The 17,116-nt window shown below is 43.6% G+C and overlaps 1 pseudogene; it reads right to left on the bottom strand.

Annotated features, from left to right (window-relative positions):
* The window catches only part of LOC147959658 (uncharacterized), a 77,755-nt pseudogene that overhangs the window by 13,820 nt on the left and 46,819 nt on the right, over window positions 1-17,116 (bottom strand).

The following is a 17,116-nucleotide window of genomic DNA, read 5'->3' on the forward strand; positions in this document are numbered from 1 at the left end:
GCTGTTTTGAAGAATAACAAGAAAATGTGGGAAGAATGCTTGCCTCATATTGAATTTGCTTATAATCGTTCATTGCATTCTACTACTAAGATGTGCCGTTTTGAAATTGTGTATGGTTTCCTACCTCGTGCACCTATTGATTTGTTGCCTCTTCCATCTTCGGAGAAGGTTAATTTTGATGCTAAAGAACGTTCTGAATTGATTTTAAAAATGCATGAGTTAACTAAGGAAAACATTGAGCGTATGAATGCTAAATATAAACTTGCTGGAGATAAGGGTAGAAAACATGTTGTGTTTGCACCTGGAGATCTTGTTTGGTTACATTTGCGTAAAGATAGATTTCCTAATCTGCGCAAATCAAAGCTAATGCCACGTGCTGATGGTCCTTTTAAGGTGTTAGAGAAAATAAATGATAATGCATATAAACTTGAGCTACCTGCAGATTTTGGGGTTAGTCCCACTTTTAATATTGCAAATTTGAAGCCATATTTGGGTGAGGAAGATGAGCTTCCGTCGAGGACGACTTCATTTCAAGAAGGGGAGGATGATGAGGACATCAATACCATTGTTACACCCACAGCCCCTACTGTTACATATACTGGACCAATTACTAGAGCTCGCGCACGCCAATTAAATTACCAGGTACTTTCGTTTCTTGGTAATGATTCTAATGTTCATGAGATTATGATGCTGCCTAAATTGGATACATTTGTTTTACTTACAAATGAAGGGCCTAGCTTGGAGAAGGATGAACATTGGAGCAAGAACACACATGGAGTTGATGGCATGCGCAAGGGGATCAAGAACGGAGTTACAAGTGATGATTTCAGGACTTTGAAGCCGCCATAAGGAGTGCATGAAGCCTTGGACGAAATATACAAGATGCCACTTCATAATATTCGTCCATAGGCTATTCTAGGTGCTGCGTCACCTTATTAATGGGCCAGGCCCATGTAATTTCGAAATACTTAAGTATAGGCTATTTTTAGAGTCCGTATGTGTGGGGAAACAAGAGTTAGGGTTGGTTTCGGACCCCACCCTCAAGGGCCACGAAATTCCCCCCTCTTCCTCCATATATACAGCCCTTAGGGCGTCGTTTAGACTTTGGGTTTTGTTTAGATTAAAAGTTCACCATAGCTGCAACTTCGCGTACTTCGTTTATGTCCAACGACCAGACCAAGACGTCACAGAACCCCACCTAGATCAATAAAGCTTTCATCTTATATTCGCAATATCCAGATTGCAATCTCAGTTTCTTGCTTGTTCTTCGTTTGCTCGCAGGAAACAGACCCTCGTGGTTAGGTTGATCATGCTCCGGCGTGGTCAATAACCCTCGGAAGTTGGTTTAGCGATTGCTAAGGCGCGACGTCTCGCACGTTCGTAGTCAGATCATCAAGGTCAACTCCCACAGAAAACGATAGCCACCATCTCATCGAAACATCGGGACACCTTAGCCTCTATCACAAGCAAGCTAGTAGTGCGAAGATGCAACGTACTAGAAGGAATCATGTTAAGTATGTCATGTGTGCAAATGGTAGTCATGAATAATGCACAAGACACATCACAAGCATGAAGGCAAGATATGAGCAAACTAGCATCAATAGCATGAGGCACATGATAAACATGGCAATAGCAACAATGATCTCCACCAAGCATGCAAATACACATAGAAGTAGCATAATGGTGAATCATGGGTAGATGCAAGCAAGGGTCACAATTGCATGGCAAAGGCATAGAAGTAAGCATAGCATGCAAGGTGAACACGATAAAATGAGCAAGAAGCGAGAAGCGGTATATAGCCCATAGCCGTGTGAGAGCCAAATGAGAAAGATGCGCGTAGGCGTTGCGCGAAGAGAGCGGTGGTAAGGATAGTCCACGGGATCCAAAGTCATCTTTGCTCTCAAGAGCTCGTTTCATCAACTCTTGTGATTGAGAGGTTGACGAGTATACGTGAGTACCTACACAAAGCAAAGACAAAGGGAAAATTGTGTGTGCGTGGTAGATGTACACATCATCCATCATGATGTGCACGTGCATGTGTTTGTTAGCACAAAATAGCCAATGCTCAAATAAGTGAGATGCGAGATATAGAAACATGTCATCCATCATGAGAGGTTTGTTATGATGTATGTCATAAAGGAGACTCAAAGGATGTAATGCATCATGAAAAATATCTAGAGCATTGTTATTCATGGAATGCATATGGTGTACACTATCATGGGAGTCATGCAAAGTATGAAATGCATCAAGATCTCCTAATATGTATGAGGAAACTATGGGGTCTCCTCATGAGCATGAGTAGCAACATCACATGGAGAATATTGACAACATGCAAAACAATGCATATTTGGAACAATGTGATCATGGCATGGTATAGTAGATGAATTGCGCAAATCATGTAAAGGAAGCATGGCAATATCATCACAAGAGAAGCAAAAGCCAATGACCATCATCTCGTCATCTATGCCATAAGTGCAAATGGGATGTATTTTAATGGGGCATGCATAGTTACTATGTTGAGATTGAAATGAGGCTATATGGGAGATCTCACTCATAGCATATGACAAGTTCAATGGATTGTCAAACATGAAGTGACCAATAGAATTTTCACAAGATATCCTATGAAGCATAGCATCACAACTAGGCAACTCAACATGCTCATCATCATATTCATCATAAATAATTAAGTCAAGGCATGAAGAAGTCTCACTAGCGTGAAGCATGGTAATAGGTAGGTCAACATCATGGGAGCAATCGATGTCAAGATAGTCCACTAGGGGGACAAGAGAAGTACCATCACCTATGTTACCTTTGGAGCGTCACTCATGTGTTGTAGGTGAGGTGTTGAAGATCGTCTCGTTGTCATCTTCATCTTGATGGAACCATGTGGGGGGTGCATCATCGTCCACCATGGCCATCGTCGTCTCCATTGGAGGTATGGACTCGTCGAGGATAGGCATGTTGTCATGTAGGAGACCTAGCACCAAAGAAGAAAACACACTCGGAGCAGGGGTTAAGTCGTTAGAAATCAAAGTGGCCTCACATGCCGTGTCAACTACCTCGCTCACTAAATGTTGTGGCTCACTCACTCCCTCTCGGATGCTCTCACTCATATGGTTGGTGGAGTCACACAAATGGCTCTCAACCTCACATAGGATGTGTGGCATGCTCTCAAGTGTGGGGCTAGTGGTGGTCACACTCATCCTCTCATAGGAAATGCTCTCAATGTCACGTGTGGTGGAGTCACTAATGTCACTCATGTGGTGGTGGCTCTCCTCACATGGGAATTGGGTCATCTCTTTATATGTGGGTGTTGGAGAGATGTTGGTGCAAACGTCTCCATGCTCAACTCCTATCGCCGCCTTGGTTGAAGGGATAGTCCCATGCTCAACCTTCTTGTCACCGTCTTGTTGTTGGAGGCCCATATGATGTGGCACCTCGTAGCTCGTCTCCATGACCGAAGGGAAATTCCCATGCTCGGCCATCTTCCTTGAGAGGCTTCATAAGATGGAAGTGTCTCCCTCGCGCGTAGTTGGTCGCCTTGTAGTTGAAGATGTCGATGTAGGCGAACTCACGGGAAGTAGGCGAAGATGCCGTACGTCCAAAGGCGAAGATGCCTTGATAGCACTTGGTGAAGATGCCGAAGTGGTTGGTGTAGCCATAGCTCCGTCTTGGTGGTGGTCGTCTCGCGGTCTTTTCTTGTGCTCATGAAGTTTGGACTTGGCGTGAAGTAGGGCTTGTTGGGACTTGTAGGAAGGCGCATCTCGAGCATCTTCATGTTGATGGTGGCGTTGTCACACTTGAGCTCATAGTAGATGTCGTTCGTCGTCGTCGTGCACATGTTTCTTGGAGGTGACTTGCCCTTCATGACAAGGTGGATCACGAACGTGATGGTGGTCGCCATGGAGATGTGGACGTGGACTTCTTGCGCTTGTGTCGCTGGGCGCTCCGAAGAGGATCGATGTTCTTGCCGCCGCCTTGAAGATGACGAAGGGGAAGTAGACTTGATCAAGGCCCGAATCTCCTCCATCCTTGCATCTTGCTCCTCCGTTTGTGCGGAAAGCTTGTTGTCGATGTAGTCCCTTTTCCTCGCTTCGGAGTGACGAATGTCGATGGAGAGGTTCTCGATGCGCTCTCGCAGTCTTGATTGTGCGCCTTGTATTTGTCGTTGTAGATCGAAGATTGACACTTTGGTGATGTAGTTGTTCACGCCGTCATTGTTGTGGAAGACCGGAGATGAAATGCCTTGCCTATCCATCACAAGATTCGAGCCAATATGAGTGGAGAAAGAGAAGAACGAATACCAAATGTACCTTGACCGAAGTTGAAAGTGGATCAATGATCACTCCAATGTGGACAAGGAAATAGCACAAAGCAAATCCATGGATCAAAATCAACAAAACATCATCAAACCAACAAATCACAAAAAAAAATTGGGGCTATTTTTGGTGGGGATTTTCGAATTTAGGACGAAATCAAGCAAAAGAAGGCTAGAAAACGGTGGGGGAGGCTCCGAAATCATGATCAACGTGGCTCATGATACCAAGATGATGTAGGGTAGGAACCCTATAGCCCGATCTTTCACGAAAGGAGCGAATCCTGCGATGAACACGAAGAACACGAGGAGGGAAATGAGGGGAAAATCATGAGGGGAACACAAGAGAACACTCAAACCAACAAGAATGATCACACATGCGCTAGATTCTCGAATACATAAGAGAAGATACACGATCCACAATCAACTAAGGATGATACAAAGGTAGCCGGTTCTTCTCCGTGAGGAGGTCTTGTATCCACGAGGGGATCTTCTCCGCGAGGAGGTCTTGAATCCAAGTGGATCTTCTCCGAAGAGGCCGCGGTCTCTCGCAAGGCGGAGATCCGATATGGATGAGCGTAGCTCTATCTCTGAAATGAGCTATCACAACGCTAACCCTAACTAGGAGGAGGTGGAGGAGTATATATAGTCTAGGCGAATGAAAGGGTAAGTGGCTTCGGCTCAACACACGGGCGGGCGCACAGGCGTCGGACGTCCGGTGGCTCGCGAGGGTCCGGTCGTCCGGTTTATGTCGGACGTCCGGCGTTTTGGCTCTGGACAGGTGCTGTCGGACGTCCGGTCGGCGTCGGTCGTCCGGGCGCTGGAGAGTGTCGGACGTCCCGTGTCTGGCGGTCGTTCGGGCGCTGGGAGTCGTCGGACGTCTGGTGGCTCCGGTCGTCCGTATATTCGGCTCGGGTCCTCAGGGGTCGGACGTCCGGGCTGGGCCGGTCGTCTGGTGGCTGTAGCTTCGGGCAGCTTCTTCTCTGGGTCCTTGTACTTGGCGTCCTCGCTAGCTGTTCCGTTAGATGTGGTGGCTTCGTGGCTTTCCTCCAAGTACCTGATCATGCATAGAACACACGTTGGAGGTAGTAGCCAGATCTCACATGTAGAAAGTGATGGTTCGGACAGGAGCGAGTTCACCTTGTGTCCAATGGCGTATGTTCGAGGTCTCGTCATATGTCCACTTGGGGTTTGGAGAGTAGTCAGAGTGTACATGGGGATGAACGTGGGATGCTCCGCATCAATCATGCAATGGATGGGAGTGATCAAAATCTCCAAATATGTATGAGGAAACTATGGGGGTCTCCTCATGAGCAATAATGGGAACATCATATGGAGAAAAAGGACAACATCCAAAGTAATGCATATCCGAAGCTAGGTGGTTATGGCATGGCATATGAGATAAATGATGCAAAGGTAGCATGTCAATATCATCACAAGAGAAACAAATGCCAATAACCATAGGCTTGTCATCTATGCCATAAGTGCAAATTGGGTTAATCTTAATGGCATATGCATAGTCACTATGAAGAGATTGCAAATATGACATGTGGTCGATCTCATGCATAGCATATGACAAGTCAAGCGGATTGGCAAACATGATATGACCGAGAGAATTAGCACAAGAAATCCTATGCAACATGGCATCACAACTAATAGACTTCACATGAGAATCATCATACTCATCGTAAATGGGCAACAAATCATCACATGAGGAAGTTGCACTAGCATGAATCATGGAAATAGGTGGATCAACAACATGCAAGCAATCAATGTCAAAAATGTCCACTAGTGGGACTAGAGCATCACCTTCACCTATGTTACCATTGTCATTCCACTCATGTGGTGTAGGTGAGGTGGGAAAGACCGAATGGTGGTCAAGATCATCATTGTGATGGAACCATGTGGGGGGTGCATCATATTCCACCATGGCCATCGTCTTGTCCAAAGGTAGAACGAAGTCGTCGAGAATCGGCGCGTCATCATATAAGGGACCTAGCACCAAATGAGAAGACACAATAGAGGTAGAGGTCAAGTCGTTAGTGTTGAAAGTGGCCTCACATGACCTATCAACTATCTCACTCTCTCTATGTGGTGGTTCACTCACTCCCTCAAAATAGGGGCACTCAAACTCACATATGGTGGAGTCACTCATCTCACTCAAGTGGTGGGGGTTGTGGCTCTCCTCACATGGGAATTGTGGCAACACATATATGTGGCTAGTGGTGAAGTCACTCTCACTCTCAATATGGTGGCACAAGTCACTCAAGTCATCATACGTCGCCGTGGTCGAAGGGAAAATCCCATGCTCAACCATCTCGTCGTTGTCGCTGTGGATGAAGGCCGAAGATGGCACATCATCACTCTCGCCTCCTAAGATGGAAGCATCATCCTTGCTCGTCACCATGTCGCTCGCCTCCAAAGTTTGGTCCTTGATGGTGTCCGTAGTCATAGTCGTCGCTGCACCATCTTGAAAAAGAGTCGAAGTAGACTCGGCATCGTCAATGCCACAAAGAGGGATGGCGGTGAAATCGAACTTGGGAGCATCGTCTTGGAGCTCGTCGGGCTTGGACATCTTGGTGATACAATCCTCATGCTCGCCTTCTTGGAGCTTGGTCTTCGAGAAGTGTGCTTGGTGATAGAGGCAAAGGTGTCCTGATGTTTCGATGAGATGGTGGCTATCGTTTTCTGTGGGAGTCGACCTTGACGATCCGACTACGAACGTGCGAGACGTCGCGCCTTAGCAATCGCTAAACCAACTTCCGAGGGTTATTGACCACGCCGGAGCACGATCAACCTGACCATGAGGGTCTGTTTCTTGCAAGCAAATGAAGAACAAGCAAGAAACTGAGATTGCAATCTGGATATTGCGAATATAAGATGAAATCTTTATTGATCAAGGTGGGGTTCTGTGACTCCTTGGTCTGCTCGTTGAACACCAACGAAGTACGTGAAGTTGTAGCTATGGCGAACTTTTAATCTAAACAAAACCCGAAGCCTAAACGATGCCCTAAGGGCTGTATATATGGAGAAGAGAGGGGGAATTTCGTGGCCCTTGGTGGAAGGGTCCGAAACCAACCCTAACTCTTGTTTCCCCACACATACGGTCTCTAAAAACAGCCTATATTTAAGTACTTCGAAAATACATGGGCCTGGCCCAATAATAAGGTGACGCAGCACCTAAAATAGCATGTGGATGAAATTTATGAAGTGGCATCTTGTATATTTCGTCCCATGCTTCATACACTCATTATGGTGGCTTCAGAGTCCTGGAATCATCACCTGTAACTCTGTTCTTGTTCCCCTTGTGCATGCCATCATCTCCATGCTTGAACTTGCTCCAAGGTTCATCTTTCTTGTCCAAGCTAGGCCCTTCATTTGTAAGCAAAACAAATGTATCCAATTTAGGCAGCATCATATTCTCATGAACATTAAAATTGTTACCAAGAAACGGAAGTACCTGATAATTAAATTGGCGTGCGCGAGCTCTAGTAATCGGTCCAGTATGTATAGCAGCAAGGGCTGTGGGTGTAACAATGGTATTGATGTCCTCATCATCCTCCCGTTCTTGAAATGAAGTCGTCCTCGACGAAAGTGCATCGTCCTCACCCAAATGAGGCTTCAAATCTGCAATGTTAAAAGTGGGACTAACCCCAAAATCTGCAGGCAGCTCAAGTTTATATGCACTATCATTTATTTTCTCTAACACCTTGAAAGGACCATCAGCACGTGGCATTAGCTTTGATTTGCGCAAATTAGGGAATCAACCCTTACACAAATGTAACCAAACAAGATCTCCAGGTGCAAACACAACATGTTTTCTACCCTTATCTCCAGCAAGTTTATATTTAGCATTCATACGCTCAATGTTTTCCTTAGTTAACTCATGCACTTTTAAAATCAATTCAACATGTTCTTTAGCATCAAAATTAACCTTCTCCGAAGATGGAAGAGGCAACAAATCAATAGGTGCACGAGGTAGGAAACCATACACAATTTCAAAAGGGCACATCTTAGTAGTAGAGTGCAATGAACGATTATAAGCAAATTCAATATGAGGCAAGCATTCTTCCCACATTTTCTTGTTATTCTTCAAAACAGCCCTAAGCATAGTAGACAATGTTCTATTGACTACTTCAGTTTGTCCATCATTTTGGGGGTGACAAGTAGTACTAGAAAGCAGCTTAGTCCCCAACTTAGCAAATAAACATCTCCAAAAGTGGCAAAGAAATTTAGTATCATGATATGAAACAATAGTATTTGGCACACCATGCAAGCGAATAATTTCATGAAAGAACAAATCAGCAACATTAACAACATCATCGCTTTTATGACATGGTATAAAGTGTGCCATTTTCGAGAACCTATCCATGACAACAAATATGCTATCCCTCCCCTTCTTTGTTCGAGGTAAACCTAAAAAAAAGTCCATAGATATATTGATAGAGGCTAAGGTGTCCCGATGTTTCGATGAGATGGTGGCTATCGTTTTCTGTGGGAGTCGACCTTGACGATCCGACTACGAACGTGCGAGACGTCGCGCCTTAGCAATCGCTAAACCAACTTCCGAGGGTTATTGACCACGCCGAAGCACGATCAACCTGACCACGAGGGTCTGTTTCCTGCGATCAAACGAAGAACAAGCAAGAAACTGAGATTGCAATCTGGATATTGCGAATATAAGATGAAATCTTTATTGATCAAGGTGGGGTTCTGTGACTCCTTGGTCTGCTCGTTGAACACAAACGAAGTACGTGAAGTTGCAGCTATGGCGAACTTTTAATCTAAACAAAACCCGAAGCCTAAACGATGCCCTAAGGGCTGTATATATGGAGGAGAGAGGGGGAATTTCGTGGCCCTTGGTGGAGGGGTCCGAAACCAACCCTAACTCTTGTTTCCCCACACATACGATCTCTAAAAACAGCCTATATTTAAGTACTTCAAAAATACATGGGCCTGGCCCAATAATAAGGTGACGCAGCACCTAAAATAGCCTGTGGATGAAATTTATGAAGTGGCATCTTGTATATTTCGTCCCATGCTTCATGCACTCATTATGGTGGCTTCAGAGTCCTGGAATCATCACTTGTAACTCCGTTCTTGTTCCCCTTGCGCATGCCATCATCTCCATGCTTGAACTTGCTCCAAGGTTCATCTTTCTTGTCCAAGCTAGGCCCTTCATTTGTAAGCAAAACAAATGTATCCAATTTAGGCAGCATCATATTCTCATGAACATTAAAATTGTTACCAAGAAACGAAAGTACCTGATAATTAAATTGGCGTGCGCGAGCTCTAGTAATCGGTCCAGTATGTATAGCAGCATGGGCTGTGGGTGTAACAATGGTATTGATGTCCTCATCATCCTCCCCTTCTTGAAATGAAGTCGTCCTCGACGAAAGTGCATCGTCCTCACCCAAATGAGGCTTCAAATCTGCAATGTTAAAAGTGGGACTAACCCCAAAATCTGCAGGCAGCTCAAGTTTATATGCACTATCATTTATTTTCTCTAACACCTTGAAAGGACCATCAGCACGTGGCATTAGCTTTGATTTGCGCAAATTAGGGAATCAACCCTTACGCAAATGTAACCAAACAAGATCTCCAGGTGCAAACACAACATGTTTTCTACCCTTATCTCCAGCAAGTTTATATTTAGCATTCATACGCTCAATGTTTTCCTTAGTTAACTCATGCACTTTTAAAATCAATTCAACATGTTCTTTAGCATCAAAATTAACCTTCTCCGAAGATGGAAGAGGCAACAAATCAATAGGTGCACGAGGTAGGAAACCATACACAATTTCAAAAGGGCACATCTTAGTAGTAGAGTGCAATGAACGATTATAAGCAAATTCAATATGAGGCAAGCATTCTTCCCACATTTTCTTGTTATTCTTCAAAACAGCCCTAAGCATAGTAGACAATGTTCTATTGACTACTTCAGTTTGTCCATCATTTTGGGGGTGACAAGTAGTACTAGAAAGCAGCTTAGTCCCCAACTTAGCAAATAAACATCTCCAAAAGTGGCAAAGAAATTTAGTATCATGATATGAAACAATAGTATTTGGCACACCATGCAAGCGAATAATTTCATGAAAGAACAAATCAGCAACATTAACAACATCATCGCTTTTATGACATGGTATAAAGTGTGCCATTTTCGAGAACCTATCCATGACAACAAATATGCTATCCCTCCCCTTCTTTGTTCGAGGTAAACCTAAAAAAAAGTCCATAGATATATTGATAGAGGCTAAGGTGTCCCGATGTTTCGATGAGATGGTGGCTATCGTTTTCTGTGGGAGTCGACCTTGACGATCCGACTACGAACGTGCGAGACGTCGCGCCCTAGCAATCGCTAAACCAACTTCCGAGGGTTATTGACCACGCCGAAGCACGATCAACCTGACCACGAGGGTCTGTTTCCTGCGATCAAACGAAGAACAAGCAAGAAACTGAGATTGCAATCTGGATATTGCGAATATAAGATGAAATCTTTATTGATCAAGGTGGGGTTCTGTGACTCCTTGGTCTGCTCGTTGAACACAAACGAAGTACGTGAAGTTGCAGCTATGGCGAACTTTTAATCTAAACAAAACCCGAAGCCTAAACGATGCCCTAAGGGCTGTATATATGGAGGAGAGAGGGGGAATTTCGTGGCCCTTGGTGGAGGGGTCCGAAACCAACCCTAACTCTTGTTTCCCCACACATACGATCTCTAAAAACAGCCTATATTTAAGTACTTCAAAAATACATGGGCCTGGCCCAATAATAAGGTGACGCGGCACCTAAAATAGCCTGTGGATGAAATTTATGAAGTGGCATATTGTATATTTCGTCCCATGCTTCATGCACTCATTATGGTGGCTTCAGAGTCCTGGAATCATCACTTGTAACTCCGTTCTTGTTCCCCTTGCGCATGCCATCATCTCCATGCTTGAACTTGCTCCAAGGTTCATCTTTCTTGTCCAAGCTAGGCCCTTCATTTGTAAGCAAAACAAATGTATCCAATTTAGGCAGCATCATATTCTCATGAACATTAAAATTGTTACCAAGAAACGAAAGTACCTGATAATTAAATTGGCGTGCGCGAGCTCTAGTAATCGGTCCAGTATGTATAGCAGCAAGGGCTGTGGGTGTAACAATGGTATTGATGTCCTCATCATCCTCCCCTTCTTGAAATGAAGTCGTCCTCGACGAAAGTGCATCGTCCTCACCCAAATGAGGCTTCAAATCTGCAATGTTAAAAGTGGGACTAACCCCAAAATCTGCAGGCAGCTCAAGTTTATATGCACTATCATTTATTTTCTCTAACACCTTGAAAGGACCATCAGCACGTGGCATTAGCTTTGATTTGCGCAAATTAGGGAATCAACCCTTACGCAAATGTAACCAAACAAGATCTCCAGGTGCAAACACAACATGTTTTCTACCCTTATCTCCAGCAAGTTTATATTTAGCATTCATACGCTCAATGTTTTCCTTAGTTAACTCATGCACTTTTAAAATCAATTCAACATGTTCTTTAGCATCAAAATTAACCTTCTCCGAAGATGGAAGAGGCAACAAATCAATAGGTGCACGAGGTAGGAAACCATACACAATTTCAAAAGGGCACATCTTAGTAGTAGAGTGCAATGAACGATTATAAGCAAATTCAATATGAGGCAAGCATTCTTCCCACATTTTCTTGTTATTCTTCAAAACAGCCCTAAGCATAGTAGACAATGTTCTATTGACTACTTCAGTTTGTCCATCATTTTGGGGGTGACAAGTAGTACTAGAAAGCAGCTTAGTCCCCAACTTAGCAAATAAACATCTCCAAAAGTGGCAAAGAAATTTAGTATCATGATATGAAACAATAGTATTTGGCACACCATGCAAGCGAATAATTTCATGAAAGAACAAATCAGCAACATTAACAACATCATCGCTTTTATGACATGGTATAAAGTGTGCCATTTTCGAGAACCTATCCATGACAACAAATATGCTATCCCTCCCCTTCTTTGTTCGAGGTAAACCTAAAAAAAAGTCCATAGATATATTGATAGAGGCTAAGGTGTCCCGATGTTTCGATGAGATGGTGGCTATCGTTTTCTGTGGGAGTCGACCTTGACGATCCGACTACGAACGTGCGAGACGTCGCGCCCTAGCAATCGCTAAACCAACTTCCGAGGGTTATTGACCACGCCGAAGCACGATCAACCTGACCACGAGGGTCTGTTTCCTGCGATCAAACGAAGAACAAGCAAGAAACTGAGATTGCAATCTGGATATTGCGAATATAAGATGAAATCTTTATTGATCAAGGTGGGGTTCTGTGACTCCTTGGTCTGCTCGTTGAACACAAACGAAGTACGTGAAGTTGCAGCTATGGCGAACTTTTAATCTAAACAAAACCCGAAGCCTAAACGATGCCCTAAGGGCTGTATATATGGAGGAGAGAGGGGGAATTTCGTGGCCCTTGGTGGAGGGGTCCGAAACCAACCCTAACTCTTGTTTCCCCACACATACGATCTCTAAAAACAGCCTATATTTAAGTACTTCAAAAATACATGGGCCTGGCCCAATAATAAGGTGACGCGGCACCTAAAATAGCCTGTGGATGAAATTTATGAAGTGGCATATTGTATATTTCGTCCCATGCTTCATGCACTCATTATGGTGGCTTCAGAGTCCTGGAATCATCACTTGTAACTCCGTTCTTGTTCCCCTTGCGCATGCCATCATCTCCATGCTTGAACTTGCTCCAAGGTTCATCTTTCTTGTCCAAGCTAGGCCCTTCATTTGTAAGCAAAACAAATGTATCCAATTTAGGCAGCATCATATTCTCATGAACATTAAAATTGTTACCAAGAAACGAAAGTACCTGATAATTAAATTGGCGTGCGCGAGCTCTAGTAATCGGTCCAGTATGTATAGCAGCAAGGGCTGTGGGTGTAACAATGGTATTGATGTCCTCATCATCCTCCCCTTCTTGAAATGAAGTCGTCCTCGACGAAAGTGCATCGTCCTCACCCAAATGAGGCTTCAAATCTGCAATGTTAAAAGTGGGACTAACCCCAAAATCTGCAGGCAGCTCAAGTTTATATGCACTATCATTTATTTTCTCTAACACCTTGAAAGGACCATCAGCACGTGGCATTAGCTTTGATTTGCGCAAATTAGGGAATCAACCCTTACGCAAATGTAACCAAACAAGATCTCCAGGTGCAAACACAACATGTTTTCTACCCTTATCTCCAGCAAGTTTATATTTAGCATTCATACGCTCAATGTTTTCCTTAGTTAACTCATGCACTTTTAAAATCAATTCAACATGTTCTTTAGCATCAAAATTAACCTTCTCCGAAGATGGAAGAGGCAACAAATCAATAGGTGCACGAGGTAGGAAACCATACACAATTTCAAAAGGGCACATCTTAGTAGTAGAGTGCAATGAACGATTATAAGCAAATTCAATATGAGGCAAGCATTCTTCCCACATTTTCTTGTTATTCTTCAAAACAGCCCTAAGCATAGTAGACAATGTTCTATTGACTACTTCAGTTTGTCCATCATTTTGGGGGTGACAAGTAGTACTAGAAAGCAGCTTAGTCCCCAACTTAGCAAATAAACATCTCCAAAAGTGGCAAAGAAATTTAGTATCATGATATGAAACAATAGTATTTGGCACACCATGCAAGCGAATAATTTCATGAAAGAACAAATCAGCAACATTAACAACATCATCGCTTTTATGACATGGTATAAAGTGTGCCATTTTCGAGAACCTATCCATGACAACAAATATGCTATCCCTCCCCTTCTTTGTTCGAGGTAAACCTAAAAAAAAGTCCATAGATATATTGATAGAGGCTAAGGTGTCCCGATGTTTCGATGAGATGGTGGCTATCGTTTTCTGTGGGAGTCGACCTTGACGATCCGACTACGAACGTGCGAGACGTCGCGCCCTAGCAATCGCTAAACCAACTTCCGAGGGTTATTGACCACGCCGAAGCACGATCAACCTGACCACGAGGGTCTGTTTCCTGCGATCAAACGAAGAACAAGCAAGAAACTGAGATTGCAATCTGGATATTGCGAATATAAGATGAAATCTTTATTGATCAAGGTGGGGTTCTGTGACTCCTTGGTCTGCTCGTTGAACACAAACGAAGTACGTGAAGTTGCAGCTATGGCGAACTTTTAATCTAAACAAAACCCGAAGCCTAAACGATGCCCTAAGGGCTGTATATATGGAGGAGAGAGGGGGAATTTCGTGGCCCTTGGTGGAGGGGTCCGAAACCAACCCTAACTCTTGTTTCCCCACACATACGATCTCTAAAAACAGCCTATATTTAAGTACTTCAAAAATACATGGGCCTGGCCCAATAATAAGGTGACGCGGCACCTAAAATAGCCTGTGGATGAAATTTATGAAGTGGCATATTGTATATTTCGTCCCATGCTTCATGCACTCATTATGGTGGCTTCAGAGTCCTGGAATCATCACTTGTAACTCCGTTCTTGTTCCCCTTGCGCATGCCATCATCTCCATGCTTGAACTTGCTCCAAGGTTCATCTTTCTTGTCCAAGCTAGGCCCTTCATTTGTAAGCAAAACAAATGTATCCAATTTAGGCAGCATCATATTCTCATGAACATTAAAATTGTTACCAAGAAACGAAAGTACCTGATAATTAAATTGGCGTGCGCGAGCTCTAGTAATCGGTCCAGTATGTATAGCAGCAAGGGCTGTGGGTGTAACAATGGTATTGATGTCCTCATCATCCTCCCCTTCTTGAAATGAAGTCGTCCTCGACGAAAGTGCATCGTCCTCACCCAAATGAGGCTTCAAATCTGCAATGTTAAAAGTGGGACTAACCCCAAAATCTGCAGGCAGCTCAAGTTTATATGCACTATCATTTATTTTCTCTAACACCTTGAAAGGACCATCAGCACGTGGCATTAGCTTTGATTTGCGCAAATTAGGGAATCAACCCTTACGCAAATGTAACCAAACAAGATCTCCAGGTGCAAACACAACATGTTTTCTACCCTTATCTCCAGCAAGTTTATATTTAGCATTCATACGCTCAATGTTTTCCTTAGTTAACTCATGCACTTTTAAAATCAATTCAACATGTTCTTTAGCATCAAAATTAACCTTCTCCGAAGATGGAAGAGGCAACAAATCAATAGGTGCACGAGGTAGGAAACCATACACAATTTCAAAAGGGCACATCTTAGTAGTAGAGTGCAATGAACGATTATAAGCAAATTCAATATGAGGCAAGCATTCTTCCCACATTTTCTTGTTATTCTTCAAAACAGCCCTAAGCATAGTAGACAATGTTCTATTGACTACTTCAGTTTGTCCATCATTTTGGGGGTGACAAGTAGTACTAGAAAGCAGCTTAGTCCCCAACTTAGCAAATAAACATCTCCAAAAGTGGCAAAGAAATTTAGTATCATGATATGAAACAATAGTATTTGGCACACCATGCAAGCGAATAATTTCATGAAAGAACAAATCAGCAACATTAACAACATCATCGCTTTTATGACATGGTATAAAGTGTGCCATTTTCGAGAACCTATCCATGACAACAAATATGCTATCCCTCCCCTTCTTTGTTCGAGGTAAACCTAAAAAAAAGTCCATAGATATATTGATAGAGGCTAAGGTGTCCCGATGTTTCGATGAGATGGTGGCTATCGTTTTCTGTGGGAGTCGACCTTGACGATCCGACTACGAACGTGCGAGACGTCGCGCCCTAGCAATCGCTAAACCAACTTCCGAGGGTTATTGACCACGCCGAAGCACGATCAACCTGACCACGAGGGTCTGTTTCCTGCGATCAAACGAAGAACAAGCAAGAAACTGAGATTGCAATCTGGATATTGCGAATATAAGATGAAATCTTTATTGATCAAGGTGGGGTTCTGTGACTCCTTGGTCTGCTCGTTGAACACAAACGAAGTACGTGAAGTTGCAGCTATGGCGAACTTTTAATCTAAACAAAACCCGAAGCCTAAACGATGCCCTAAGGGCTGTATATATGGAGGAGAGAGGGGGAATTTCGTGGCCCTTGGTGGAGGGGTCCGAAACCAACCCTAACTCTTGTTTCCCCACACATACGATCTCTAAAAACAGCCTATATTTAAGTACTTCAAAAATACATGGGCCTGGCCCAATAATAAGGTGACGCGGCACCTAAAATAGCCTGTGGATGAAATTTATGAAGTGGCATATTGTATATTTCGTCCCATGCTTCATGCACTCATTATGGTGGCTTCAGAGTCCTGGAATCATCACTTGTAACTCCGTTCTTGTTCCCCTTGCGCATGCCATCATCTCCATGCTTGAACTTGCTCCAAGGTTCATCTTTCTTGTCCAAGCTAGGCCCTTCATTTGTAAGCAAAACAAATGTATCCAATTTAGGCAGCATCATATTCTCATGAACATTAAAATTGTTACCAAGAAACGAAAGTACCTGATAATTAAATTGGCGTGCGCGAGCTCTAGTAATCGGTCCAGTATGTATAGCAGCAAGGGCTGTGGGTGTAACAATGGTATTGATGTCCTCATCATCCTCCCCTTCTTGAAATGAAGTCGTCCTCGACGAAAGTGCATCGTCCTCACCCAAATGAGGCTTCAAATCTGCAATGTTAAAAGTGGGACTAACCCCAAAATCTGCAGGCAGCTCAAGTTTATATGCACTATCATTTATTTTCTCTAACACCTTGAAAGGACCATCAGCACGTGGCATTAGCTTTGATTTGCGCAAATTAGGGAATCAACCCTTACGCAAATG

The sequence above is a fragment of the Triticum urartu genome, chromosome 7A (assembly GCF_056163025.1).
Source record: "Triticum urartu cultivar PI428250 chromosome 7A, HENAU_Tu73, whole genome shotgun sequence".
Classification (NCBI taxonomy): domain Eukaryota; kingdom Viridiplantae; phylum Streptophyta; class Magnoliopsida; order Poales; family Poaceae; genus Triticum; species Triticum urartu.